This window comes from Phyllobates terribilis, unplaced genomic scaffold (genome assembly GCF_046119375.1).
Source record: "Phyllobates terribilis strain yellow unplaced genomic scaffold, ASM4611937v1 Scaffold_10__3_contigs__length_209671492, whole genome shotgun sequence".
In the NCBI taxonomy this organism is placed as follows: domain Eukaryota; kingdom Metazoa; phylum Chordata; class Amphibia; order Anura; family Dendrobatidae; genus Phyllobates; species Phyllobates terribilis.
In genome coordinates, this window is record NW_027362770.1 from 85,597,639 (window position 1) to 85,625,230 (window position 27,592).

Here is a 27,592-nt window from a genome sequence, read left to right on the forward strand (position 1 = left end):
GAAGTGCAGGTCGCAGTAGCTTAACAAGACCTTTTAAATGCCCCTTGGAAGAGACGAGCAGGTCGCAGTAGCTTAACAAGACGGTTTAAATGCCCCTTGGAAGAGACGTGCAGGTAGCAGTAGCTTAACAAGACGGTTTAAATCCCCCTTGGAAGAGACATGCAGGTCGCAGTATCTTAACAAGAGGGTTTAAATGCCCCTTAGGATAGGCTTGCAGGTCGCAGTAGCTTAGCAATACAGTTTAAATGCCCCGTGGAAGAGACGTGCAGGTCGCAGTAGCTTAATAAGACGTTTTAAATGCCCCTTGGAAGAGAGGTGGAGGTCGCAGTAGCTTAACAAGACGGTTTAAATGCACCTTTTAAGTGCGGTGGAGGTCGCAGTAGCTTAACAAGATGGTTTAAATGCCCCTTGGAAGAGACATGCAGGTCGCAGCTGCTTAACAAGACGGTTTAAATGCCCCTTGGAAGAGACGTGCAGGTCGCAGTAGCTTAACAAGACAGTTTAAATGCCCCTTGGAAGAGACGTGCAGGTCGCAGTGGCTTAACAAGAGGGTTTAAATGCCCCTTGGAAGAGACGTGCAGGTCGCAGTAGATTAACAAGACGGTTTAAATGCCCCTTGGAAGAGACATGCAGGTCGCAGCTGCTTAACAAGACGGTTTAAATGCCCCTTGGAAGAGACGTGCAGGTCGCAGTAGCTTAACAAGACAGTTTAAATGCCCCTTGGAAGAGACGTGCAGGTCGCAGTGGCTTAACAAGAGGGTTTAAATGCCCCTTGGAAGAGACGTGCAGGTCGCAGTAGATTAACAAGACGGTTTATATGCACCTTGGAAGAGACGTGCAGGTCGCAGTAGTTAAAAAAGACTGTTTACATGCACCTTGGAAGAGACGTGCAGGTCGCAGTAGCTTAACAAGACGGTTTAAATAACCCTTGGAAGAGACGAGCAGGTTGCAGTAGCTTAACAAGACGGTTTAAATGCCCCTTGGAAGAGACGTGCAGGTCGCAGTAGCTTAACAAGACGGTTTAAATCTCCCTTGGAAGAGATGTGCAGGTCGCAGTAGCTTAACAAGAGGGTTTAAATGCCCCTTGGAATAGGCTTGCTGGTCGCAGTAGCTTAACAAGACGGTTTAAATGCCCCTTGGAAGAGACGTGCAGGTCGCAGTAGCTTAACAAGACAGTTTAAATGAACCTTGGAAGAGCGGTGGAGGTTGCAGTAGCTTAACAAGACAGTTTAAATGTCACTTGGAAGAAACATGCAGGTCGAAGCAGCTTAACAAAACAGTTTAAATGCCCCTATGAAAAGACGTGCAGGTCGTAGAGGCTTAACAAGACGCCTTAAATGCCCCTTGGAAGAGACATGCAGGTCGCAGTAGCTTAACAAGACGGTTTAAATGCACCTTGGAAGAGACGTGCAGGTCGCAGTAGCTTAATAAAGACGGTTTAAATGCCCCGTGGAAAAGTGGTGGAGGTTACAGTAGCTTAACAAGATGGTTTAAATGCCCCTTGGAAGAGATGTGCAGGTCGCAGTAGCTTAATAAGATGGTTTAAATGCCCCTTGGAAGAGCGGTGGAGGTCTCAGTAGCTTAACACGATGATTTAAATGCCCCTTGGAAGAGACATGCAGGTCGCAGCAGCTTAAAAAGACGGTTTAAATGCCCCTTGGAAGAGACGTGCATGTCGTAGTGGCTTAACAAGACAGTTTAAATGCCACTTGGAAGAAACATGCAGGTCGAAGCAGCTTAACAAGACTGTTTAAATGCCCCTAGGAAAAGACGTGCAGGTCGCAGAGGCTTAACAAGACGGTTTAAATGCCCCTTGGAAAAGACATGCAGGTCGCAGTAGCTTAACAAGACGGTTTAAATGCCCCTTGGAAGAGACGTGCAGGTCGCAGTAGCTTAACAAGACAGATTAAATGCCCCATGGAAAAGTGGTGGAGGTTACAGTAGCTTAACAAGACGGATTAAATGCCCCTTGGAAGAGATGTGCAGGTCGCAGTAGCTTAACAAGATGGTTTAAATGCCCCTTGGAAGAGCGGTGGAGGTCGCAGAAGCTTAACACGATGGTTTAAATGCCCCTTGGAAGAGACATGCAGGTTGCAGCAGCTTAAAAAGACGGTTTAAATGCCACTTGGAAGAGACGTGCAGGTCGCAGTAGCTTAACAAGACGGTTTAAATGCCCCGTTGAAAAGTGGTGGAGGTTACAGTAGCTTAACAAGATGGTTTAAATGCACCTTGGCAGAGACTTCCAAATTACAATAGCTTAACAAGACGGATTAAATGCCCCTTGGAAGAGACGTGCAAGTCGCAGTAGCTTAACAAGATGGTTTAAATGCCCCTTGGAAAAGTGGTGGAGGTTACAGTAGCTTAACAAGATGGTTTAAATGCCCCTTGGAAGAGACGATCAAGTCGCAGGAGCTTAAAAAGAAGGTTTAAATGCGCCATGGAAGAGAACTGCAGGTCGCAGTAGCATAACAAGATGGTTTAAATTCCCCTTGGAAGAGACATGCAGGTCGCAGTAGCTTAACAAGACGGTTTAAATGCCCCTTGGAAGAGACGTGCAGGTAGCAGTAGCTTAACAAGACGGTTTAAATGCCCCTTGGAAGAGACCTGCAGGTAGCAGTAGCTTAAAAAGAAGGTTTAAATGCCCCTTGGAAGAGAAAAGCAGTTTGCAGTAGCTTAACAAGACGGTTTAAATTGGCCTTGGAAGAGACATGCCGGTCACAGTTGCTTAACAAGACGGTTTAAATGCCCCTTGGAAGTGAAGTGCAGGTCGCAGGATCTTAACAAGAGGGTTTAAATGCCCCTTAGAATAGGCTTGCAGGTCGCAGTAGCTTAACAAGACAGTTTAAATGCCCCTTGGAAGAGACGTGCAGATCACAGTAGCTTAACAAGACGGTTTAAATGCCCCTTGGAAGAGAAGTGCAGGTCGCAGGATCTTAACAAGAGGGTTTAAATGCCCCTTAGAATAGGCTTGCAGGTCGCAGTAGCTTAACAAGACGGTTTAAATCCCCCTTGGAAGAGACGTGCATTTCGCAGTAGCTTAACAAGATGGTTTAAATGCCCCTTGGAAGAGCGGTGGAGGTCGCAGTAGCTTAACACGATGGTTTAAATGCCCCTTGGACGAGACATGCAGGTCGCAGCAGCTTAAAAAGACGGTTTAAATGCCCCTTGGAAGAGACGTGCAGGTCGTAGAGGCTTAACAAAACGATTTAAATGCCCCTTGGAAGAGGCATACAGGTCGCAGTAGCTTAACAAAACGGTTTAAAAGCCCCTTGGAAGAGAAGTGCAAGTCGCAGTAGCTTAAAAGACAGTTTAAATGCCCCTTGGAAAAGTGGTGGAGGTCGCAGTAGCTTACACGATGGTTTAAATGCCCCTTGGAAGAGACGTGCAGGTCGCAGTAGCTTAACAAGACGGTTTAAATGCCCCTTGGAAGAGACATGCAGGTCGCAGTAGCTTAACAAGATGGTTTAAATGCCCCTTGGAAGAGACGATCAAGTATCAGGAGCTTAAAAAGAAGGTTTAAATGAGCCTTGGAAGAGAAGTGCAGGTCGCAGTAGCATAACAAGACGGTTTAAATGCCCCTTGGAAGAGACGAGCAGGTCGCAGTAGCTTAACAAGACGGTTTAAATGCCCCTTGGAAGAGACGTGCAGGTAGCAGTAGCTTAACAAGACGGTTTAAATCCCCCTTGGAAGAGACATGCATGTCACAGGATCTTAACAAGAGGGTTTAAATGCCCCTTAGAATAGGCTTGCAGGTCGCAGTAGCTTAACAAGACAGTTTAAATGCCCCTTGGAAGAGACGTGTAGGTCGCAGTAGCTTATCAAGACGGTTTAAATGCCCCGTGGAAAAGTGGTGGAGGTTACAGTAGCTTAACAAGACGGTTTAAATGCCACTTGGAAGAGAAGTGCAAGTTACAGTAGCTTAACAAGACGGTTTAAATGCCCCTTGGAAGAGATGTGCAGGTCGCAGTAGCTTAACAAGACGGTTTAAATGCCCCTTGGAAAAGTGGTGGAGGTTACAGTAGCTTAACAAGATTGTTTAAATGCCCCTTGGAAGAGACGATCAAGTCGCAGGAGCTTAAAAAGAAGGTTTAAATGCGCCATGGAAGAGAACTGCAGGTCGCAGTAGCATAACAAGACGGTTTAAATTCCCCTTGGAAGAGACATGCAGGTCGCAGTAGCTTAACAAGACGGTTTAAATGCCCCTTGGAAGAGACATGCAGGTAGCAGTAGCTTAACAAGACGGTTTAAATGCCCCTTGGAAGAGACCTGCAGGTAGCAGTAGCTTAAGAAGATGGTTTAAATGCCCCTTGGAAGAGACGTGCAGGTAGCAGTAGCTTAACAAGACGGTTTAAATCCCCCTTAGAAGAAACATGTAGGTCGCAGTAGCTTAAAAAGAAGGTTTAAATGCCCCTTGGAAGAGACGAGCAGGTCGCAGTAGCTTAACAAGACGGTTTAAATTGGCCTTGGAAGAGACATGCAGGTCACCGTTGCTTAACAAGACGGTTTAAATGCCCCTTGGAAGAGAAGAGCAGGTCGCAGTTGCTTAACAAGACGGTTTAAATCCCCCTTGGAAGAGAAGTGCAGGTCGCAGGATCTTAACAAGAGGGTTTAAATGCCCCTTAGAATAGGCTTGCAGGTCGCAGTAGCTTAACAAGACAGTTTAAATGCCCCTTGGAAGACACGTGCAAGTCGCAGTAGCTTAAAAAGACGGTTTAAATGCGCCTTGGAAGAGACGTGCAGGTCGCAGTAGCTTAACAAGACGGTTTAAATGCCCCTTGGAAGAGACGAGCAGGTCGCAGTAGCTTAACAAGACAGTTTAAATGGCCCTTGGAAGAGACGTGCAGATCACAGTAGCTTAACAAGACGGTTTAAATCCCCCTTGGAAGAGACGTGCAGGTCGCAGTAGCTTAACAAGATGGTTTAAATGCCCCTTGGAAGAGCGGTGGAGGTCGCAGTAGCTTAACACGATGGTTTAAATGCCCCTTGGAAGAGACATGCAGGTCGCAGCAGCTTAAAAAGACGGTTTAAATGCCCCTTGGAAGAGACGTGCAGGTCGTAGAGGCTTAACAAAACGATTTAAATGCCGCTTGGAAGAGGCATGCAGGTCGCATTAGCTTAACAAGACGGTTTAAAAGCCCCTTGGAAGAGAAGTGCAAGTCGCAGTAGCTTAAAAGACGGTTTAAATGCCCCTTGGAAAAGTGGTGGAGGTTACAGTAGCTTAACACGATGGTTTAAATGCCCCTTGGAAGAGACGTGCAGGTCGCAGTAGCTTAACAAGACTTGTTTAAATGCCCCTTGGAAGAGACATGCAGGTCGCAGTAGCTTAACAAGATGGTTTAAATGCCCCTTGGAAGAGACATGCAGGTCAGAGGATCTTAACAAGAGGGTTTAAATGCCCCTTAGAATAGTCTTGCAGGTCGCAGTAGCTTAACAAGACAGTTTAAATGCCCCTTGGAAGAGACGATCAAGTATCAGGAGCTTAAAAAGAAGGTTTAAATGCGCCTTGGAAGAGAAGTGCAGGTCGCAGTAGCATAACAAGACGGTTTAAATGCCCCTTGGAAGAGACGAGCAGGTCGCAGTAGCTTAACAAGATGGTTTAAATCCCCCTTGGAAGAGACATGCAGGTCAGAGGATCTTAACAAGAGGGTTTAAATGCCCCTTAGAATAGTCTTGCAGGTCGCAGTAGCTTAACAAGACAGTTTAAATGCCCCTTGGAAGAGACGTGTAGGTCGCAGTAGCTTATCAAGACGGTTTAAATGCCCCGTGGATAAGTGGTGGAGGTTACAGTAGCTTAACAAGACTGTTTAAATGCCACTTGGAAGAGAAGTGCAAGTTACAGTAGCTTAACAAGACGGTTTAAATGCCCCTTGGAAGAGATGTGCAGGTCGCAGTAGCTTAGCAAGATGGTTTAAATGCCCCTTGGAAGAGCGGTGGAGGTCGCAGTAGCTTATCACGATGGTTTAAATGCCCCTTGGAAGAGACATGCAGGTCGCAGCAGCTTAAAAAGACGGTTTAAATGACCCTTGGAAGAGACGTGCAAGTCGCAGAGGCTTAACAAGACGGTTTAAATGCCCCTTGGAAGAGACATGCAGGTCGCAGTAGCTTAACAAGACGGTTTAAAAGCCCCTTGGAAGAGACGTGCAAGTCGCAGTAGCTTAACAAGACGGTTTAAATGCCCCTTGGAAAAGTGGTGGAGGTTACAGTAGCTTAACAAGACAGTTTAAATGCCCCTTGGAAGAGACGATCAAGTCGCAGGAGCTTAAAAAGAGGGTTTAAATGCCGCTTGGAAGAGACGTGAAGGTCGCAGTAGCTTAACAAGATGGTTTAAATGCCCCTTGGAAGAGCGGTGGAGGTCGCAGTAGCTTAACAAGATGGTTTAAATGCCCCTTGGAAGAGCGGTGGAGGTCGCAGTAGCTTAATAAGACGGTTTAAATGCCCCTTGGAAGAGACGTGCAGGTCGCAGTAGCTTAACAAGATGGTTTAAAAGCCCCTTGGAAGAGACGTTCAAGTCACAACAGCATAAAAAGACTGTTTAAATGCGCCTTGGAAGAGACGTGCAGGTCGCAGAAGCTTAACAAGACGCTTTAAATGCCCCTTGGAAGAGAGGTGGAGGTTGCAGTAGCTTAACAAGACAATTTCAATGCCCCTTGGAAGAGACGTGCAGGTCGCAGTAGCTTAACAAGAGGGTTTAAATGCCCCTTTCAAGAGACGTGCAGGTCGCAGGAGCTTAACAAGAGGTTTTAAATGCCCCTTGGAAGAGACGTGCAGGTCGCAGTAGCTTAACAAGACAGTTTAAATGCTCCTTGGAAGAGCGGTGGAGGTCGCAGTAGCTTAACAAGACAGTTTAAATGCCATTTGGAAGAAACATGTAGGTCGAAGCAGCTTAACAAGACTGTTTAAATGCCCCTAGGAAAAGACATGCAGGTCGCAGAGACTTAACAAGACGGTTTAAATGCCCCTTGGAAGAGACATGCAGGTCGCAGTAGCTTAACAAGACGGTTCAAATGCCCCTTGGAAGAGACGTGCAGGTCGCAGTAGCTTAACAAGACGGATTAAATGCCCCGTGGAAAAGTGGTGGAGGTTACAGTAGCTTAACAAGATGGTTTAAATGCCCCTTGGCAGAGACTTGCAAGTTACAGTAGCTTAACAAGACGGATTAAATGCCCCTTGGAAGAGATGTGCAGGTCGCAGTAGCTTAACAAGATGGTTTAAATTGGCCTTGGAAGAGACATGCAGGTCACCGTTGCTTAACAAGACGGTTTAAATGCCCCTTGGAAGAGAAGAGCAGGTCGCAGTTGCTTAACAAGACGGTTTAAATCCCCCTTGGAAGAGAAGTGCAGGTCGCAGGATCTTAACAAGAGGGTTTAAATGCCCCTTAGAATAGGCTTGCAGGTCGCAGTAGCTTAACAAGACAGTTTAAATGCCCCTTGGAAGACACGTGCAAGTCGCAGTAGCTTAAAAAGACGGTTTAAATGCGCCTTGGAAGAGACGTGCAGGTCGCAGTAGCTTAACAAGACGGTTTAAATGCCCCTTGGAAGAGACGAGCAGGTCGCAGTAGCTTAACAAGACAGTTTAAATGGCCCTTGGAAGAGACGTGCAGATCACAGTAGCTTAACAAGACGGTTTAAATCCCCCTTGGAAGAGACGTGCAGGTCGCAGTAGCTTAACAAGATGGTTTAAATGCCCCTTGGAAGAGCGGTGGAGGTCGCAGTAGCTTAACACGATGGTTTAAATGCCCCTTGGAAGAGACATGCAGGTCGCAGCAGCTTAAAAAGACGGTTTAAATGCCCCTTGGAAGAGACGTGCAGGTCGTAGAGGCTTAACAAAACGATTTAAATGCCGCTTGGAAGAGGCATGCAGGTCGCATTAGCTTAACAAGACGGTTTAAAAGCCCCTTGGAAGAGAAGTGCAAGTCGCAGTAGCTTAAAAGACGGTTTAAATGCCCCTTGGAAAAGTGGTGGAGGTTACAGTAGCTTAACACGATGGTTTAAATGCCCCTTGGAAGAGACGTGCAGGTCGCAGTAGCTTAACAAGACTTGTTTAAATGCCCCTTGGAAGAGACATGCAGGTCGCAGTAGCTTAACAAGATGGTTTAAATGCCCCTTGGAAGAGACGATCAAGTATCAGGAGCTTAAAAAGAAGGTTTAAATGCGCCTTGGAAGAGAAGTGCAGGTCGCAGTAGCATAACAAGACGGTTTAAATGCCCCTTGGAAGAGACGAGCAGGTCGCAGTAGCTTAACAAGATGGTTTAAATCCCCCTTGGAAGAGACATGCAGGTCAGAGGATCTTAACAAGAGGGTTTAAATGCCCCTTAGAATAGTCTTGCAGGTCGCAGTAGCTTAACAAGACAGTTTAAATGCCCCTTGGAAGAGACGTGTAGGTCGCAGTAGCTTATCAAGACGGTTTAAATGCCCCGTGGATAAGTGGTGGAGGTTACAGTAGCTTAACAAGACTGTTTAAATGCCACTTGGAAGAGAAGTGCAAGTTACAGTAGCTTAACAAGACGGTTTAAATGCCCCTTGGAAGAGATGTGCAGGTCGCAGTAGCTTAGCAAGATGGTTTAAATGCCCCTTGGAAGAGCGGTGGAGGTCGCAGTAGCTTATCACGATGGTTTAAATGCCCCTTGGAAGAGACATGCAGGTCGCAGCAGCTTAAAAAGACGGTTTAAATGACCCTTGGAAGAGACGTGCAAGTCGCAGAGGCTTAACAAGACGGTTTAAATGCCCCTTGGAAGAGACATGCAGGTCGCAGTAGCTTAACAAGACGGTTTAAAAGCCCCTTGGAAGAGACGTGCAAGTCGCAGTAGCTTAACAAGACGGTTTAAATGCCCCTTGGAAAAGTGGTGGAGGTTACAGTAGCTTAACAAGACAGTTTAAATGCCCCTTGGAAGAGACGATCAAGTCGCAGGAGCTTAAAAAGAGGGTTTAAATGCCGCTTGGAAGAGACGTGAAGGTCGCAGTAGCTTAACAAGATGGTTTAAATGCCCCTTGGAAGAGCGGTGGAGGTCGCAGTAGCTTAACAAGATGGTTTAAATGCCCCTTGGAAGAGCGGTGGAGGTCGCAGTAGCTTAATAAGACGGTTTAAATGCCCCTTGGAAGAGACGTGCTGGTCGCAGTAGCTTAACAAGATGGTTTAAAAGCCCCTTGGAAGAGACGTTCAAGTCACAACAGCATAAAAAGACTGTTTAAATGCGCCTTGGAAGAGACGTGCAGGTCGCAGAAGCTTAACGAGACGCTTTAAATGCCCCTTGGAAGAGAGGTGGAGGTTGCAGTATCTTAACAAGACAATTTCAATGCCCCTTGGAAGAGACGTGCAGGTCGCAGTAGCTTAACAAGAGGGTTTAAATGCCCCTTTCAAGAGACGTGCAGGTCGCAGGAGCTTAACAAGAGGTTTTAAATGCCCCTTGGAAGAGACGTGCAGGTCGCAGTAGCTTAACAAGACAGTTTAAATGCTCCTTGGAAGAGCGGTGGAGGTCGCAGTAGCTTAACAAGACAGTTTAAATGCCATTTGGAAGAAACATGTAGGTCGAAGCAGCTTAACAAGACGTTTTAAATGCCCCTAGGAAAAGACATGCAGGTCGCAGAGACTTAACAAGACGGTTTAAATGCCCCTTGGAAGAGACATGCAGGTCGCAGTAGCTTAACAAGACGGTTTAAATGCCCCTTGGAAGAGACGTGCAGGTCGCAGTAGCTTAACAAGACGGATTAAATGCCCCGTGGAAAAGTGGTGGAGGTTACAGTAGCTTAACAAGATGGTTTAAATGCCCCTTGGCAGAGACTTGCAAGTTACAGTAGCTTAACAAGACGGATTAAATGCCCCTTGGAAGAGATGTGCAGGTCGCAGTAGCTTAACAAGATGGTTTAAATGCCCCTTGGAAGAGCGGTGGATTTCGCAGAAGCTTAACACGATGGTTTAAATGCCCCTTGGAAGAGACATGCAGGTTGCAGCAGCTTAAAAAGACGGTTTAAATGCCACTTGGAAGTGACGTGCAGGTCGCAGTAGCTTAACAAGACGGTTTAAATGCTTCTTGGAAAAGTGGTGGAGGTTACAGTAGCTTAACAAGATGGTTTAAATGCCACTTGGAAGAGACGATCAAGTCGCAGGAGCTTAAAAAGAAGGTTTAAATGCGCCATGGAAGAGAACTGCAGGTCGCAGTAGCATAACAAGACGGTTTAAATTCCCCTTGGAAGAGACATGCAGGTCGCAGTAGCTTAACAAGACGGTTTAAATGCCCCTTGGAAGAGACGTGCAGGGAGCAGTAGCTTAACAAGACGGTTTAAATGCCCCTTGGAAGAGACCTGCAGGTAGCAGTAGCTTAACAAGACGGTTTAAATCCCCCTTGGAAGAGACATGCAGGTCGCAGTAGCTTAAAAAGAAGGTTTAAATGCCCCTTGGAAGAGACGAGCAGGTCGCAGTAGCTTAACAAGACGGTTTAAATTGGCCTTGGAAGAGACATGCAGGTCACAGTTGCTTAACCAGATGGTTTAAATGCCCCTTGGAAGAGATGTGCAGGTCGCAGTAGCTTAACAAGATGGTTTAAATGCCCCTTGGAAGAGCGGTGGAGGTCGCAGTAGCTTATCACGATGGTTTAAATGCCCCTTGGAAGAGACATGCCGGTTGCAGAGGCTTAACAAGACGGTTTAAATGCCCCTTGGAAGAGACATGCAGGTCACAGTAGCTTAAGAAGACGGTTTAAATGCCCCTTGGAAAAGTGGTGGAGGTTACAGTAGCCTAAAAAGATGGTTTAAATCCCCCTTGGAAGAGACGATCAAGTCGCAGGAGCTTAAAAAGAGGGTTTAAATGCACCTTAGAATAGGCTTGCAGGTCGCAGTAGCTTAACAATACAGTTTAAATGCCCCGTGGAAGAGACGTGCAGGTCTCAGTAGCTTAATAAGACGGTTTAAATGCCCCTTGGAAGAGACGAGCAAGTCGCAGTAGCTTAACAAGACGGTTTAAATGCCCCTTGGAAGTGACGTGCAGGTAGCAGTAGCTTAACAAGACGGTTTAAATCCCCCTTGGAAGAGACATGCAGGTCGCAGGATCTTAACAAGACGGTTTAAATGCACCTTGGAAGAGACATGCAGGTCGCAGTAGCTTAACAAGACGGTTTAAAAGCCCCTTGGAAGAGACGTGCAGGTAGCAGTAGCTTAACAAGACGGTTTAAATCCCCCTTGGAAGAGACATGCAGGTCGCAGGATCTTAACAAGAGGGTTTAAATGCCCCTTAGAATAGGCTTGCAGGTCGCAGTAGCTTAACAGTACAGTTTAAATGCCCCATGGAAGAGACGTGCAGGTAGCAGTAGCTTAATAAGACGGTTTAAATGCCCTTTGGAAGTGACGTGCAGGTAGCAGTAGCTTAACAAGACGGTTTAAATCCCCCTTGGAAGAGACATGCAGGTCGCAGGATCTTAACATGAGGGTTTAAATGCCCCTAAGAATAGGCTTGCAGGACGCAGTAGCTTAACAATACAGTTTAAATGCCCCATGGTAGAGAGGTGGAGGTCGCAGTAGCTTAACAAGACAGGTTAAATGCCCCTTGGAAGAGACGTGCAGGTCGCAGTAGCTTAACAAGACAGTTTAAATGCCACTTGGAAGAGACGTGCAGGTCGCAGTAGGTTAACAAGACGGTTTACATGCCCCTTGGAAGAGCGGTGGAGGTCGCAGTAGCTTAACAAGACAGGTTAAATGCCCCTTGACAGAGATGTGCAGGTCGCAGTAGCTTAACAAGACGGTTTAAATGCCCCTTGGAAGTGCGGTGGAGGTCGCAGTAGCTTAACAAGATGGTTTAAATGCCCCTTGGAAGAGACATGCTGGTCGCAGCAGCTTAACAAGACGGTTTAAATGCCCCTCGGAAGAGACGTGCAGGTCGCAGTGGCTTAACAAGACGGTTTAAATGCCCCTTGGAAGAGACATGCAGGTCGCAGTAGCTTAACAAGACGGCTATATGCCCCTTGGAAGAGACGTGCAGGTCGCAGTAGCTTAACAAGAGGGTTTAAATGCCCCTTGGAATAAGCTTGCTGGTCGCAGCAGCTTAACAAGATGGTTTAAATGCCCCTTGGAAGAGACGTGCAGGTCGCAGTAGCTTAACAAGACGGTTTAAATGCCCCTTGGAAGAGACGTCCAGGTAGCAGTAGCTTAACAAGGCGGTTTAAATTCCCCTTGAAAGAGACATGCAGGTCGCAGTAGCTTAACAAGACGGTTTAAATTCCCCTTGGAAGACACGTGCAGGTCGCAGTAGCTTAACAAGATGGTTTAAATGCCCCTTGGAAGAGCGGTGAAGGTCGCAGTAGCTTAATACGATGGTTTAAATGCCCCTTGGAAGAGACATGCAGGTCGCAGCAGCTTAAAAAGACGGTTAAAATGCCCCTTGGAAGAGACGTGCAGGTCACAGAGGCTTAACAAAACGATTTAAATGCCCCTTGGAAGAGGCATGCAGGTCGCAGTAGCTTAACAAGAAGATTTAAAAGCCCCTTGGAAGAGAAGTGCAAGTCGCAGTAGCTTAAAAGACGGTTTAAATGCCCCTTGGAAAATTGGTGGAGGTTACAGTAGCTTAACAAGATGGTTTAAATGCCCCTTGGAAGAGACGTGCAGGTCGCAGTAGCTTAACAAGACGGTTTAAATGCCCCTTGGAAGAGACGATCAAGTATCAGGAGCTTAAAAAGAAGGTTTAAATGCGCCTTGGAAGAGAAGTGCAGGTCGCAGTAGCATAACAAGACGGTTTAAATGCCCCTTGGAAGAGACGAGCAGGTCGCAGTAGCTTAACAAGACGGTTTAAATGCCCCTTGGAAGAGACGTGCAGGTAGCAGTAGCTTAACAAGACGGTTTAAATGCCACTTGGAAGAGAAGTGCAAGTTACAGTAGCTTAACAAGACGGTTTAAATGCCCCTTGGAAGAGATGTGCAGGTCGCAGTAGCTTAACAAGATGGTTTAAATGCCCCTTGGAAGAGCGGTGGATTTCGCAGAAGCTTAACACGATGGTTTAAATACCCCTTGGAAGAGACATGCAGGTTGCAGCAGCTTAACAAGACGGTTTAAATGCCCCTTGGAAAAGTGGTGGAGGTTACAGTAGCTTAAAAAGATGGTTTAAATGCCCCTTGGAAGAGACGATCAAGTCGCAGGAGCTTAAAAAGAGGGTTTAAATGCACCTTAGAATAGGCTTGCAGGTCGCAGTAGCTTAACAATACAGTTTAAATGCCCCGTGGAAGAGACGTGCAGGTCTCAGTAGCTTAATAAGACGGTTTAAATGCCCCTTGGAAGAGACGAGCAAGTCGCAGTAGCTTAACAAGACGGTTTAAATGCCCCTTGGAAGTGACGTGCAGGTAGCAGTAGCTTAACAAGACGGTTTAAATCCCCCTTGGAAGAGACATGCAGGTCGCAGGATCTTAACAAGAGGGTTTAAATGCCCCTTAGAATAGGTTTGCAGGTCGCAGTAGCTTAACAGTACAGTTTAAATGCCCCGTGGAAGAGACGTGCAGGTCGCAGTAGCTTAACAAGACAGTTTAAATGCCCCTTGGAAGAGACGTGCAGGTCGCAGTAGCTTAACAAGACAGTTTAAATGCCACTTGGAAGAAACATGTAGGTCGAAGCAGCTTAACAAGACTGTTTAAATGCCCCTAGGAAAAGACGTGCAGGTCGCAGAGACTTAACAAGACGGTTTAAATGCCCCTTGGAAGAGACATGCAGGTCGCAGTAGCTTAACAAGACGGTTTAAATGCCCCTTGGAAGAGACGTGCAGGTCGCAGTAGCTTAACAAGACGGATTAAATGCCCCGTGGAAAAGTGGTGGAGGTTACAGTAGCTTAACAAGATGGTTTAAATGCCCCTTGGCAGAGACTTGCAAGTTACAGTAGCTTAACAAGATGGTTTAAATGCCCCTTGGAAGAGCGGTGGATTTCGCAGAAGCTTAACACGATGGTTTAAATGCCCCTTGGAAGAGACATGCAGGTTGCAGCAGCTTAAAAAGACGGTTTAAATGCCACTTGGAAGAGACGTGCAGGTCGCAGTAGCTTAACAAGACGGTTTAAATGCCGCTTGGAAAAGTGGTGGAGGTTACAGTAGCTTAACAAGATGGTTTAAATGCCACTTGGAAGAGATGATCAAGTCGCAGGAGCTTAAAAAGAAGGTTTAAATGCGCCATGGAAGAGAACTGCAGGTCGCAGTAGCATAACAAGACGGTTTAAATTCCCCTTGGAAGAGACATGCAGGTCACAGTAGCTTAACAAGACGGTTTAAATGCCCCTTGGAAGAGACGTGCAGGTAGCAGTAGCTTAACAAGACGGTTTAAATGCCCCTTGGAAGAGACCTGCAGGTAGCAGTAGCTTAACAAGACGGTTTAAATCCCCCTTGGAAGAGACATGCAGGTCGCAGTAGCTTAAAAAGAAGGTTTAAATGCCCCTTGGAAGAGACGAGCAGGTCGCAGTAGCTTAACAAGACGGTTTAAATTGGCCTTGGAAGAGACATGCAGGTCACAGTTGCTTAACCAGATGGTTTAAATGCCCCTTGGAAGAGATGTGCAGGTCGCAGTTGCTTAACAAGATGGTTTAAATGCCCCTTGGAAGAGACATGCAGGTTGCAGAGGCTTAACAAGACGGTTTAAATGCCCCTTGGAAGAGACATGCAGGTCGCAGTAGCTTAACAAGACGGTTTAAATGCCCCTTGTAAAAGTGGTGGAGGTTACAGTAGCTTAAAAAGATGGTTTAAATGCCCCTTGGAAGAGACGATCAAGTCGCAGGAGCTTAAAAAGAGGGTTTAAATGCACCTTAGAATAGGCTTGCAGGTCGCAGTAGCTTAACAATACAGTTTAATTGCCCCGTGGAAGAGACGTGCAGGTCTCAGTAGCTTAATAAGACGGTTTAAATGCCCCTTGGAAGAGACGAGCAAGTCGCAGTAGCTTAACAAGACGGTTTAAATCCCCCTTGGAAGAGACGTGCAGGTCGCAGTAGCTTAACAAGATGGTTTAAATGCCCCTTGGAAGAGCGGTGGAGGTCGCAGTAGCTTAACACGATGGTTTAAATGCCCCTTGGAAGAGACATGCAGGTCGCAGCAGCTTAAAAAGACGGTTTAAATGCCCCTTGGAAGAGACGTGCAGGTCGTAGAGGCTTAACAAAACGATTTAAATGCCGCTTGGAAGAGGCATGCAGGTCGCATTAGCTTAACAAGACGGTTTAAAAGCCCCTTGGAAGAGAAGTGCAAGTCGCAGTAGCTTAAAAGACGGTTTAAATGCCCCTTGGAAAAGTGGTGGAGGTTACAGTAGCTTAACACGATGGTTTAAATGCCCCTTGGAAGAGACGTGCAGGTCGCAGTAGCTTAACAAGACTTGTTTAAATGCCCCTTGGAAGAGACATGCAGGTCGCAGTAGCTTAACAAGATGGTTTAAATGCCCCTTGGAAGAGACATGCAGGTCAGAGGATCTTAACAAGAGGGTTTAAATGCCCCTTAGAATAGTCTTGCAGGTCGCAGTAGCTTAACAAGACAGTTTAAATGCCCCTTGGAAGAGACGATCAAGTATCAGGAGCTTAAAAAGAAGGTTTAAATGCGCCTTGGAAGAGAAGTGCAGGTCGCAGTAGCATAACAAGACGGTTTAAATGCCCCTTGGAAGAGACGAGCAGGTCGCAGTAGCTTAACAAGATGGTTTAAATCCCCCTTGGAAGAGACATGCAGGTCAGAGGATCTTAACAAGAGGGTTTAAATGCCCCTTAGAATAGTCTTGCAGGTCGCAGTAGCTTAACAAGACAGTTTAAATGCCCCTTGGAAGAGACGTGTAGGTCGCAGTAGCTTATCAAGACGGTTTAAATGCCCCGTGGATAAGTGGTGGAGGTTACAGTAGCTTAACAAGACTGTTTAAATGCCACTTGGAAGAGAAGTGCAAGTTACAGTAGCTTAACAAGACGGTTTAAATGCCCCTTGGAAGAGATGTGCAGGTCGCAGTAGCTTAGCAAGATGGTTTAAATGCCCCTTGGAAGAGCGGTGGAGGTCGCAGTAGCTTATCACGATGGTTTAAATGCCCCTTGGAAGAGACATGCAGGTCGCAGCAGCTTAAAAAGACGGTTTAAATGACCCTTGGAAGAGACGTGCAAGTCGCAGAGGCTTAACAAGACGGTTTAAATGCCCCTTGGAAGAGACATGCAGGTCGCAGTAGCTTAACAAGACGGTTTAAAAGCCCCTTGGAAGAGACGTGCAAGTCGCAGTAGCTTAACAAGACGGTTTAAATGCCCCTTGGAAAAGTGGTGGAGGTTACAGTAGCTTAACAAGACAGTTTAAATGCCCCTTGGAAGAGACGATCAAGTCGCAGGAGCTTAAAAAGAGGGTTTAAATGCCGCTTGGAAGAGACGTGAAGGTCGCAGTAGCTTAACAAGATGGTTTAAATGCCCCTTGGAAGAGCGGTGGAGGTCGCAGTAGCTTAACAAGATGGTTTAAATGCCCCTTGGAAGAGCGGTGGAGGTCGCAGTAGCTTAATAAGACGGTTTAAATGCCCCTTGGAAGAGACGTGCAGGTCGCAGTAGCTTAACAAGATGGTTTAAAAGCCCCTTGGAAGAGACGTTCAAGTCACAACAGCATAAAAAGACTGTTTAAATGCGCCTTGGAAGAGACGTGCAGGTCGCAGAAGCTTAACAAGACGCTTTAAATGCCCCTTGGAAGAGAGGTGGAGGTTGCAGTAGCTTAACAAGACAATTTCAATGCCCCTTGGAAGAGACGTTCAGGTCGCAGTAGCTTAACAAGAGGGTTTAAATGCCCCTTTCAAGAGACGTGCAGGTCGCAGGAGCTTAACAAGAGGTTTTAAATGCCCCTTGGAAGAGACGTGCAGGTCGCAGTAGCTTAACAAGACAGTTTAAATGCTCCTTGGAAGAGCGGTGGAGGTCGCAGTAGCTTAACAAGACAGTTTAAATGCCATTTGGAAGAAACATGTAGGTCGAAGCAGCTTAACAAGACTGTTTAAATGCCCCTAGGAAAAGACATGCAGGTCGCAGAGACTTAACAAGACGGTTTAAATGCCCCTTGGAAGAGACATGCAGGTCGCAGTAGCTTAACAAGACGGTTCAAATGCCCCTTGGAAGAGACGTGCAGGTCGCAGTAGCTTAACAAGACGGATTAAATGCCCCGTGGAAAAGTGGTGGAGGTTACAGTAGCTTAACAAGATGGTTTAAATGCCCCTTGGCAGAGACTTGCAAGTTACAGTAGCTTAACAAGACGGATTAAATGCCCCTTGGAAGAGATGTGCAGGTCGCAGTAGCTTAACAAGATGGTTTAAATTGGCCTTGGAAGAGACATGCAGGTCACCGTTGCTTAACAAGACGGTTTAAATGCCCCTTGGAAGAGAAGAGCAGGTCGCAGTTGCTTAACAAGACGGTTTAAATCCCCCTTGGAAGAGAAGTGCAGGTCGCAGGATCTTAACAAGAGGGTTTAAATGCCCCTTAGAATAGGCTTGCAGGTCGCAGTAGCTTAACAAGACAGTTTAAATGCCCCTTGGAAGACACGTGCAAGTCGCAGTAGCTTAAAAAGACGGTTTAAATGCGCCTTGGAAGAGACGTGCAGGTCGCAGTAGCTTAACAAGACGGTTTAAATGCCCCTTGGAAGAGACGAGCAGGTCGCAGTAGCTTAACAAGACAGTTTAAATGGCCCTTGGAAGAGACGTGCAGATCACAGTAGCTTAACAAGACGGTTTAAATCCCCCTTGGAAGAGACGTGCAGGTCGCAGTAGCTTAACAAGATGGTTTAAATGCCCCTTGGAAGAGCGGTGGAGGTCGCAGTAGCTTAACACGATGGTTTAAATGCCCCTTGGAAGAGACATGCAGGTCGCAGCAGCTTAAAAAGACGGTATAAATGCCCCTTGGAAGAGACGTGCAGGTCGTAGAGGCTTAACAAAACGATTTAAATGCCGCTTGGAAGAGGCATGCAGGTCGCATTAGCTTAACAAGACGGTTTAAAAGCCCCTTGGAAGAGAAGTGCAAGTCGCAGTAGCTTAAAAGACGGTTTAAATGCCCCTTGGAAAAGTGTTGGAGGTTACAGTAGCTTAACACGATGGTTTAAATGCCCCTTGGAAGAGACGTGCAGGTCGCAGTAGCTTAACAAGACTTGTTTAAATGCCCCTTGGAAGAGACATGCAGGTCGCAGTAGCTTAACAAGATGGTTTAAATGCCCCTTGGAAGAGACGTTCAAGTATCAGGAGCTTAAAAAGAAGGTTTAAATGCGCCTTGGAAGAGAAGTGCAGGTCGCAGTAGCATAACAAGACGGTTTAAATGCCCCTTGGAAGAGACGAGCAGGTCGCAGTAGCTTAACAAGATGGTTTAAATCCCCCTTGGAAGAGACATGCAGGTCAGAGGATCTTAACAAGAGGGTTTAAATGCCCCTTAGAATAGTCTTGCAGGTCGCAGTAGCTTAACAAGACAGTTTAAATGCCCCTTGGAAGAGACGTGTAGGTCGCAGTAGCTTATCAAGACGGTTTAAATGCCCCGTGGATAAGTGGTGGAGGTTACAGTAGCTTAACAAGACTGTTTAAATGCCACTTGGAAGAGAAGTGCAAGTTACAGTAGCTTAACAAGACGGTTTAAATGCCCCTTGGAAGAGATGTGCAGGTCGCAGTAGCTTAGCAAGATGGTTTAAATGCCCCTTGGAAGAGCGGTGGAGGTCGCAGTAGCTTATCACGATGGTTTAAATGCCCCTTGGAAGAGACATGCAGGTCGCAGCAGCTTAAAAAGACGGTTTAAATGACCCTTGGAAGAGACGTGCAAGTCGCAGAGGCTTAACAAGACGGTTTAAATGCCCCTTGGAAGAGACATGCAGGTCGCAGTAGCTTAACAAGACGGTTTAAAAGCCCCTTGGAAGAGACGTGCAAGTCGCAGTAGCTTAACAAGACGGTTTAAATGCCCCTTGGAAAAGTGGTGGAGGTTACAGTAGCTTAACAAGACAGTTTAAATGCCCCTTGGAAGAGACGATCAAGTCGCAGGAGCTTAAAAAGAGGGTTTAAATGCCGCTTGGAAGAGACGTGAAGGTCGCAGTAGCTTAACAAGATGGTTTAAATGCCCCTTGGAAGAGCGGTGGAGGTCGCAGTAGCTTAACAAGATGGTTTAAATGCCCCTTGGAAGAGCGGTGGAGGTCGCAGTAGCTTAATAAGACGGTTTAAATGCCCCTTGGAAGAGACGTGCTGGTCGCAGTAGCTTAACAAGATGGTTTAAAAGCCCCTTGGAAGAGACGTTCAAGTCACAACAGCATAAAAAGACTGTTTAAATGCGCCTTGGAAGAGACGTGCAGGTCGCAGAAGCTTAACGAGACGCTTTAAATGCCCCTTGGAAGAGAGGTGGAGGTTGCAGTATCTTAACAAGACAATTTCAATGCCCCTTGGAAGAGACGTGCAGGTCGCAGTAGCTTAACAAGAGGGTTTAAATGCCCCTTTCAAGAGACGTGCAGGTCGCAGGAGCTTAACAAGAGGTTTTAAATGCCCCTTGGAAGAGACGTGCAGGTCGCAGTAGCTTAACAAGACAGTTTAAATGCTCCTTGGAAGAGCGGTGGAGGTCGCAGTAGCTTAACAAGACAGTTTAAATGCCATTTGGAAGAAACATGTAGGTCGAAGCAGCTTAACAAGACGTTTTAAATGCCCCTAGGAAAAGACATGCAGGTCGCAGAGACTTAACAAGACGGTTTAAATGCCCCTTGGAAGAGACATGCAGGTCGCAGTAGCTTAACAAGACGGTTTAAATGCCCCTTGGAAGAGACGTGCAGGTCGCAGTAGCTTAACAAGACGGATTAAATGCCCCGTGGAAAAGTGGTGGAGGTTACAGTAGCTAAACAAGATGGTTTAAATGCCCCTTGGCAGAGACTTGCAAGTTACAGTAGCTTAACAAGACGGATTAAATGCCCCTTGGAAGAGATGTGCAGGTCGCAGTAGCTTAACAAGATGGTTTAAATGCCCCTTGGAAGAGCGGTGGATTTCGCAGAAGCTTAACACGATGGTTTAAATGCCCCTTGGAAGAGACATGCAGGTTGCAGCAGCTTAAAAAGACGGTTTAAATGCCACTTGGAAGTGACGTGCAGGTCGCAGTAGCTTAACAAGACGGTTTAAATGCCGCTTGGAAAAGTGGTGGAGGTTACAGTAGCTTAACAAGATGGTTTAAATGCCACTTGGAAGAGACGATCAAGTCGCAGGAGCTTAAAAAGAAGGTTTAAATGCGCCATGGAAGAGAACTGCAGGTCGCAGTAGCATAACAAGACGGTTTAAATTCCCCTTGGAAGAGACATGCAGGTCGCAGTAGCTTAACAAGACGGTTTAAATGCCCCTTGGAAGAGACGTGCAGGGAGCAGTAGCTTAACAAGACGGTTTAAATGCCCCTTGGAAGAGACCTGCAGGTAGCAGTAGCTTAACAAGACGGTTTAAATCCCCCTTGGAAGAGACATGCAGGTCGCAGTAGCTTAAAAAGAAGGTTTAAATGCCCCTTGGAAGAGACGAGCAGGTCGCAGTAGCTTAACAAGACGGTTTAAATTGGCCTTGGAAGAGACATGCAGGTCACAGTTGCTTAACCAGATGGTTTAAATGCCCCTTGGAAGAGATGTGCAGGTCGCAGTAGCTTAACAAGATGGTTTAAATGCCCCTTGGAAGAGCGGTGGAGGTCGCAGTAGCTTATCACGATGGTTTAAATGCCCCTTGGAAGAGACATGCCGGTTGCAGAGGCTTAACAAGACGGTTTAAATGCCCCTTGGAAGAGACATGCAGGTCGCAGTAGCTTAACAAGACGGTTTAAATGCCCCTTGGAAAAGTGGTGGAGGTTACAGTAGCCTAAAAAGATGGTTTAAATGCCCCTTGGAAGAGACGATCAAGTCGCAGGAGCTTAAAAAGAGGGTTTAAATGCACCTTAGAATAGGCTTGCAGGTCGCAGTAGCTTAACAATACAGTTTAAATGCCCCGTGGAAGAGACGTGCAGGTCTCAGTAGCTTAATAAGACGGTTTAAATGCCCCTTGGAAGAGACGAGCAAGTCGCAGTAGCTTAACAAGACGGTTTAAATGCCCCTTGGAAGTGACGTGCAGGTAGCAGTAGCTTAACAAGACGGTTTAAATCCCCCTTGGAAGAGACATGCAGGTCGCAGGATCTTAACAAGACGGTTTAAATGCACCTTGGAAGAGACATGCAGGTCGCAGTAGCTTAACAAGACGGTTTAAAAGCCCCTTGGAAGAGACGTGCAGGTAGCAGTAGCTTAACAAGACGGTTTAAATCCCCCTTGGAAGAGACATGCAGGTCGCAGGATCTTAACAAGAGGGTTTAAATGCCCCTTAGAATAGGCTTGCAGGTCGCAGTAGCTTAACAGTACAGTTTAAATGCCCCATGGAAGAGACGTGCAGGTAGCAGTAGCTTAATAAGACGGTTTAAATGCCCTTTGGAAGTGACGTGCAGGTAGCAGTAGCTTAACAAGACGGTTTAAATCCCCCTTGGAAGAGACATGCAGGTCGCAGGATCTTAACATGAGGGTTTAAATGCCCCTAAGAATAGGCTTGCAGGACGCAGTAGCTTAACAATACAGTTTAAATGCCCCATGGAAGAGAGGTGGAGGTCGCAGTAGCTTAACAAGACAGTTTAAATGCCCCTTGGAAGAGACGTGCAGGTCGCAGTAGCTTAACAAGACAGTTTAAATGCCACTTGGAAGAGACGTGCAGGTCGCAGTAGGTTAACAAGACGGTTTACATGCCCCTTGGAAGAGCGGTGGAGGTCGCAGTAGCTTAACAAGACAGGTTAAATGCCCCTTGACAGAGATGTGCAGGTCGCAGTAGCTTAACAAGACGGTTTAAATGCCCCTTGGAAGTGCGGTGGAGGTCGCAGTAGCTTAACAAGATGGTTTAAATGCCCCTTGGAAGAGACATGCTGGTCGCAGCAGCTTAACAAGACGGTTTAAATGCCCCTTGGAAGAGACGTGCAGGTCGCAGTGGCTTAACAAGACGGTTTAAATGCCCCTTGGAAGAGACATGCAGGTCGCAGTAGCTTAACAAGACGGCTATATGCCCCTTGGAAGAGACGTGCAGGTCGCAGTAGCTTAACAAGAGGGTTTAAATGCCCCTTGGAATAAGCTTGCTGGTCGCAGCAGCTTAACAAGATGGTTTAAATGCCCCTTGGAAGAGACGTGCAGGTCGCAGTAGCTTAACAAGACGGTTTAAATGCCCCTTGGAAGAGACGTCCAGGTAGCAGTAGCTTAACAAGGCGGTTTAAATTCCCCTTGGAAGAGACATGCAGGTCGCAGTAGCTTAACAAGACGGTTTAAATTCCCCTTGGAAGACACGTGCAGGTCGCAGTAGCTTAACAAGATGGTTTAAATGCCCCTTGGAAGAGCGGTGAAGGTCGCAGTAGCTTAATACGATGGTTTAAATGCCCCTTGGAAGAGACATGCAGGTCGCAGCAGCTTAAAAAGACGGTTTAAATGCCCCTTGGAAGAGACGTGCAGGTCACAGAGGCTTAACAAAACGATTTAAATGCCCCTTGGAAGAGGCATGCAGGTCGCAGTAGCTTAACAAGAAGATTTAAAAGCCCCTTGGAAGAGAAGTGCAAGTCGCAGTAGCTTAAAAGACAGTTTAAATGCCCCTTGGAAAATTGGTGGAGGTTACAGTAGCTTAACAAGATGGTTTAAATGCCCCTTGGAAGAGACGTGCAGGTCGCAGTAGCTTAACAAGACGGTTTAAATGCCCCTTGGAAGAGACGATCAAGTATCAGGAGCTTAAAAAGAAGGTTTAAATGCGCCTTGGAAGAGAAGTGCAGGTCGCAGTAGCATAACAAGACGGTTTAAATGCCCCTTGGAAGAGACGAGCAGGTCGCAGTAGCTTAACAAGACGGTTTAAATGCCCCTTGGAAGAGACGTGCAGGTAGCAGTAGCTTAACAAGACGGTTTAAATGCCACTTGGAAGAGAAGTGCAAGTTACAGTAGCTTAACAAGACGGTTTAAATGCCCCTTGGAAGAGATGTGCAGGTCGCAGTAGCTTAACAAGATGGTTTAAATGCCCCTTGGAAGAGCGGTGGATTTCGCAGAAGCTTAACACGATGGTTTAAATACCCCTTGGAAGAGACATGCAGGTTGCAGCAGCTTAACAAGACGGTTTAAATGCCCCTTGGAAAAGTGGTGGAGGTTACAGTAGCTTAAAAAGATGGTTTAAATGCCCCTTGGAAGAGACGATCAAGTCGCAGGAGCTTAAAAAGAGGGTTTAAATGCACCTTAGAATAGGCTTGCAGGTCGCAGTAGCTTAACAATACAGTTTAAATGCCCCGTGGAAGAGACGTGCAGGTCTCAGTAGCTTAATAAGACGGTTTAAATGCCCCTTGGAAGAGACGAGCAAGTCGCAGTAGCTTAACAAGACGGTTTAAATGCCCCTTGGAAGTGACGTGCAGGTAGCAGTAGCTTAACAAGACGGTTTAAATCCCCCTTGGAAGAGACATGCAGGTCGCAGGATCTTAACAAGAGGGTTTAAATGCCCCTTAGAATAGGTTTGCAGGTCGCAGTAGCTTAACAGTACAGTTTAAATGCCCCGTGGAAGAGACGAGCAGGTCGCAGTAGCTTAATAAGACGGTTTAAATGCCCTTTGGAAGTAATGTGCAGGTAGCAGTAGCTTAACAAGACGGTTTAAATCCCCCTTGGAAGAGACATGCAGGTCGCAGGATCTTAACATGAGGGTTTAAATGCCCCTTAGAATAGGCTTGCAGGTCGCAGTAGCTTAACAATACAGTTTAGATGCCCCATGGAAGAGAGGTGGAGGTCGCAGTAGCTTAACAAGACAGTTTAAATGCCCCTTGGAAGAGACGTGCAGGTCGCAGTAGCTTAACAAGACAGTTTAAATGCCACTTGGAAGAAACATGTAGGTCGAAGCAGCTTAACAAGACTGTTTAAATGCCCCTAGGAAAAGACGTGCAGGTCGCAGAGACTTAACAAGACGGTTTAAATGCCCCTTGGAAGAGACATGCAGGTCGCAGTAGCTTAACAAGACGGTTTAAATGCCCCTTGGAAGAGACGTGCAGGTCGCAGTAGCTTAACAAGACGGATTAAATGCCCCGTGGAAAAGTGGTGGAGGTTACAGTAGCTTAACAAGATGGTTTAAATGCCCCTTGGCAGAGACTTGCAAGTTACAGTAGCTTAACAAGATGGTTTAAATGCCCCTTGGAAGAGCGGTGGATTTCGCAGAAGCTTAACACGATGGTTTAAATGCCCCTTGGAAGAGACATGCAGGTTGCAGCAGCTTAAAAAGACGGTTTAAATGCCACTTGGAAGAGACGTGCAGGTCGCAGTAGCTTAACAAGACGGTTTAAATGCCGCTTGGAAAAGTGGTGGAGGTTACAGTAGCTTAACAAGACGGTTTAAATGCCCCTTGGAAGAGACATGCAGGTCGCAGGATCTTAACAAGAGAGTTTAAATGCCCCTTGGAAGAGACGTTCAAGTCGCAGTAGCTTAAAAAGACGGTTTAAATGCCCCTTGGAAGAGACGTGCAGGTAGCAGTAGCTTAACAAGACGGTTTAAATCCCCCTTGGAAGAGACATGCAGGTCACAGGATCTTATCAAGAGGGTTTAAATGCCCATTAGAATAGGCTTGCAGGTCGCAGTAGCTTAACAAGACGGTTTAAATGCCACTTGGAAGAGAAGTGCAAGTTACAGTAGCTTAACAAGACGGTTTAAATGCCCCTTGGAAGAGCGGTGGAGGTCGCAGTAGCTTATCACGATGGTTTAAATGCCCCTTGGAAGAGACATGCAGGTTGCAGAGGCTTAACAAGATGGTTTAAATGCCCCTTGGAAGAGACATGCAGGTCGCGGTAGCTTAACAAGACGGTTTAAATGCCCTTTGGAAAAGTGGTGGAGGTTACAGTAGCTTAAAAAGATGGTTTAAATGCCCCTTGGAAGAGACGATCAAGTCGCAGGAGCTTAAAAAGAGGGTTTAAATGCCCCTTAGAATAGGCTTGCAGGTCGCAGTAGCTTAACAATACAGTTTAAATGCCCCGTGGAAGAGACGTGCAGGTCTCAGTAGCTTAATAATACGGTTTAAATGCCCCTTGGAAGAAACGTGCAGGTCGCAGTAGCTTAATAAGACGGTTTAAATGCCCCTTGGAAGAGACGTGCAAGTCGCAGTAGCTTAACAAGACGGTTTAAATGCCCCTTGGAAGTGACGTGCAGGTAGCAGTAGCTTAAAAAGACGGTTTAAATCCCCCTTGGAAGAGACATGCAGGTCGCAGGATCTTAACAAGACAGTTTAAATGCACCTTGGAAGAGACATGCAGGTAGCAGTAGCTTAACAAGACGGTTTAAATCTTCCTTGGAAGAGACATGCAGGTCGCAGTATCTTAACAAGAGGGTTTAAATGCCCCTTAGAATAGGCTTGCAGGTCGCAGTAGCTTAACAATACAGTTTAAATGCCCCGTGGAAGAGACGTGCAGGTCGCAGTAGCTTAATAAGATGGTTTAATTGCCCCTTGGAAGTGACGTGCAGGTACCAGTAGCTTAACAAGACGGTTTAAATCCCCCTTGGAAGAGACATGCAGGTCGCAGGATCTTAACAAGAGGGTTTAAATGCCCCTTAGAATAGGCTTGCAGGTCGCAGTAGCTTAACAATACAGTTTAAATGCTACGTGGAAGAGACGTGCAGGTCGCAGTAGCTTAATAAGATGATTTAAATGCCCCTTGGAAGAGAGGTGGAGGTCGCAGTAGCTTAACAAGACAGTTTAAATGCCCCTTGGAAGAGACGTGCAGGTCGCAGTAGCTTAACAAGACAGTTTAAATGCCACTTGGAAGAGATGTGCAGGTCGCAGTAGGTTAACAAGACGGTTTAAATGCCCCTTGGAAGAGCGGTGGAGGTCGCAGTAGCTTAACAAGACACTTTAAATGCCCCTTGACAGAGATGTGCAGGTCGCAGTTGCTTAACAAGACGGTTTAAATGCCCCTTAGAAGTGCGGTGGAGGTCGCAGTAGCTTAACAAGACGGTTTAAATGCCTCTTGGAAAAGTGGTGGAGGTTTCATTAGATTACCAAGACGGTTTAAATGCACCTTGGAAGAGACGTGCAGGTCGCAGTAGCTTAAAAAGACACTTTTAATGCACCTTGGAAGAGACGTGCAGGTCGCAGTAGCTTAACAAGACGGTTTAAATGCCCCTTGGAAGAGACATGCAGGTCGCAGTAGCTTAACAAGACGGTTTAAATCCCTCTTGGAAGAGATGTGCAGCTCGCAGTAGCTTAACAAGAGGGTTTAAATGCCCCTTGGAATAGGCTTGCTGGTCGCAGCAGCTTAACAAGATGGTTTAAATGCCCCTTGGAAGAGACGTGCATGTCGCAGTAGCTTAACAAGACGGTTTAAATGCCCCTTGGAAGAGACGTGCAGGTAGCAGTAGCTTAACAAGGCGGTTTAAATTCCCCTTGGAAGAGACATGCAGGTCGCAGTAGCTTAACAAGACGGTTTAAATTCCCCTCGGAAGAAACGTGCAGGTAGCAGTAGCTTAACAAGACGGTTTAAATGCCCCTTGGAAGAGACATGCAGGTCGCAGGATCTTAACAAGAGAGTTTAAATGCCCCTTGGAAGAGACGTGCAAGTCGCAGTAGCTTAAAAAGATGGTTTAAATGCGCCTTGGAAGAGACGTGCATTTCGCAGTAGCTTAACAAGACTGTTTAAATGCCCCTTGGAAGAGACGAGCAGGTCGCAGTAGCTTAACAAGAGGCTTTAAATGCCCCTTGGAAGAGACGTGCAAGTCGCAGTAGCTTAACAAGACGGTTTAAATGCCCCTTGGAAGTGACGTGCAGGTAGCAGTAGCTTAAAAAGACGGTTTAAATCCCCCTTGGAAGAGACATGCAGGTCGCAGGATCTTAACAAGACAGTTTAAATGCACCTTGGAAGAGACATGCAGGTTGCAGTAGCTTAACAAGACGGTTTAAAAGCCCCTTGGAAGAGACGTGCAGGTAGCAGTAGCTTAACAAGACGGTTTAAATCCCCCTTGGAAGAGACATGCAGGTCGCAGTATCTTAACAAGAGGGTTTAAGTGCCCCTTAGAATAGGCTTGCAGGTCGCAGTAGCTTAACAATACAGTTTAAATGCCCCGTGGAAGAGACGTGCAGGTCGCAGTAGCTTAATAAGATGGTTTTATTGCCCCTTGGAAGTGACGTGCAGGTACCAGTAGCTTAACAAGACGGTTTAAATCCCCCTTGGAAGAGACATGCAGGTCGCAGGATCTTAACAAGAGGGTTTAAATGCCCCTTAGAATAGGCTTGCAGGTTGGAGTAGCTTAACAATACAGTTTAAATGCTACGTGGAAGAGACGTGCAGGTCGCAGTAGCTTAATAAGATGATTTAAATGCCCCTTGGAAGAGAGGTGGAGGTCGCAGTAGCTTAACAAGACAGTTTAAATGCCCCTTGGAAGAGACGTGCAGGTCGCAGTAGCTTAACAAGACGGTTTAAATGCCCCTTGGAAGTGACGTGCAGGTAGCAGTAGCTTAAAAAGACGGTTTAAATCCCCCTTGGAAGAGACATGCAGGTCGCAGGATCTTAACAAGACAGTTTAAATGCACCTTGGAAGAGACATGCAGGTTGCAGTAGCTTAACAAGACGGTTTAAAAGCCCCTTGGAAGAGACGTGCAGGTAGCAGTAGCTTAACAAGACGGTTTAA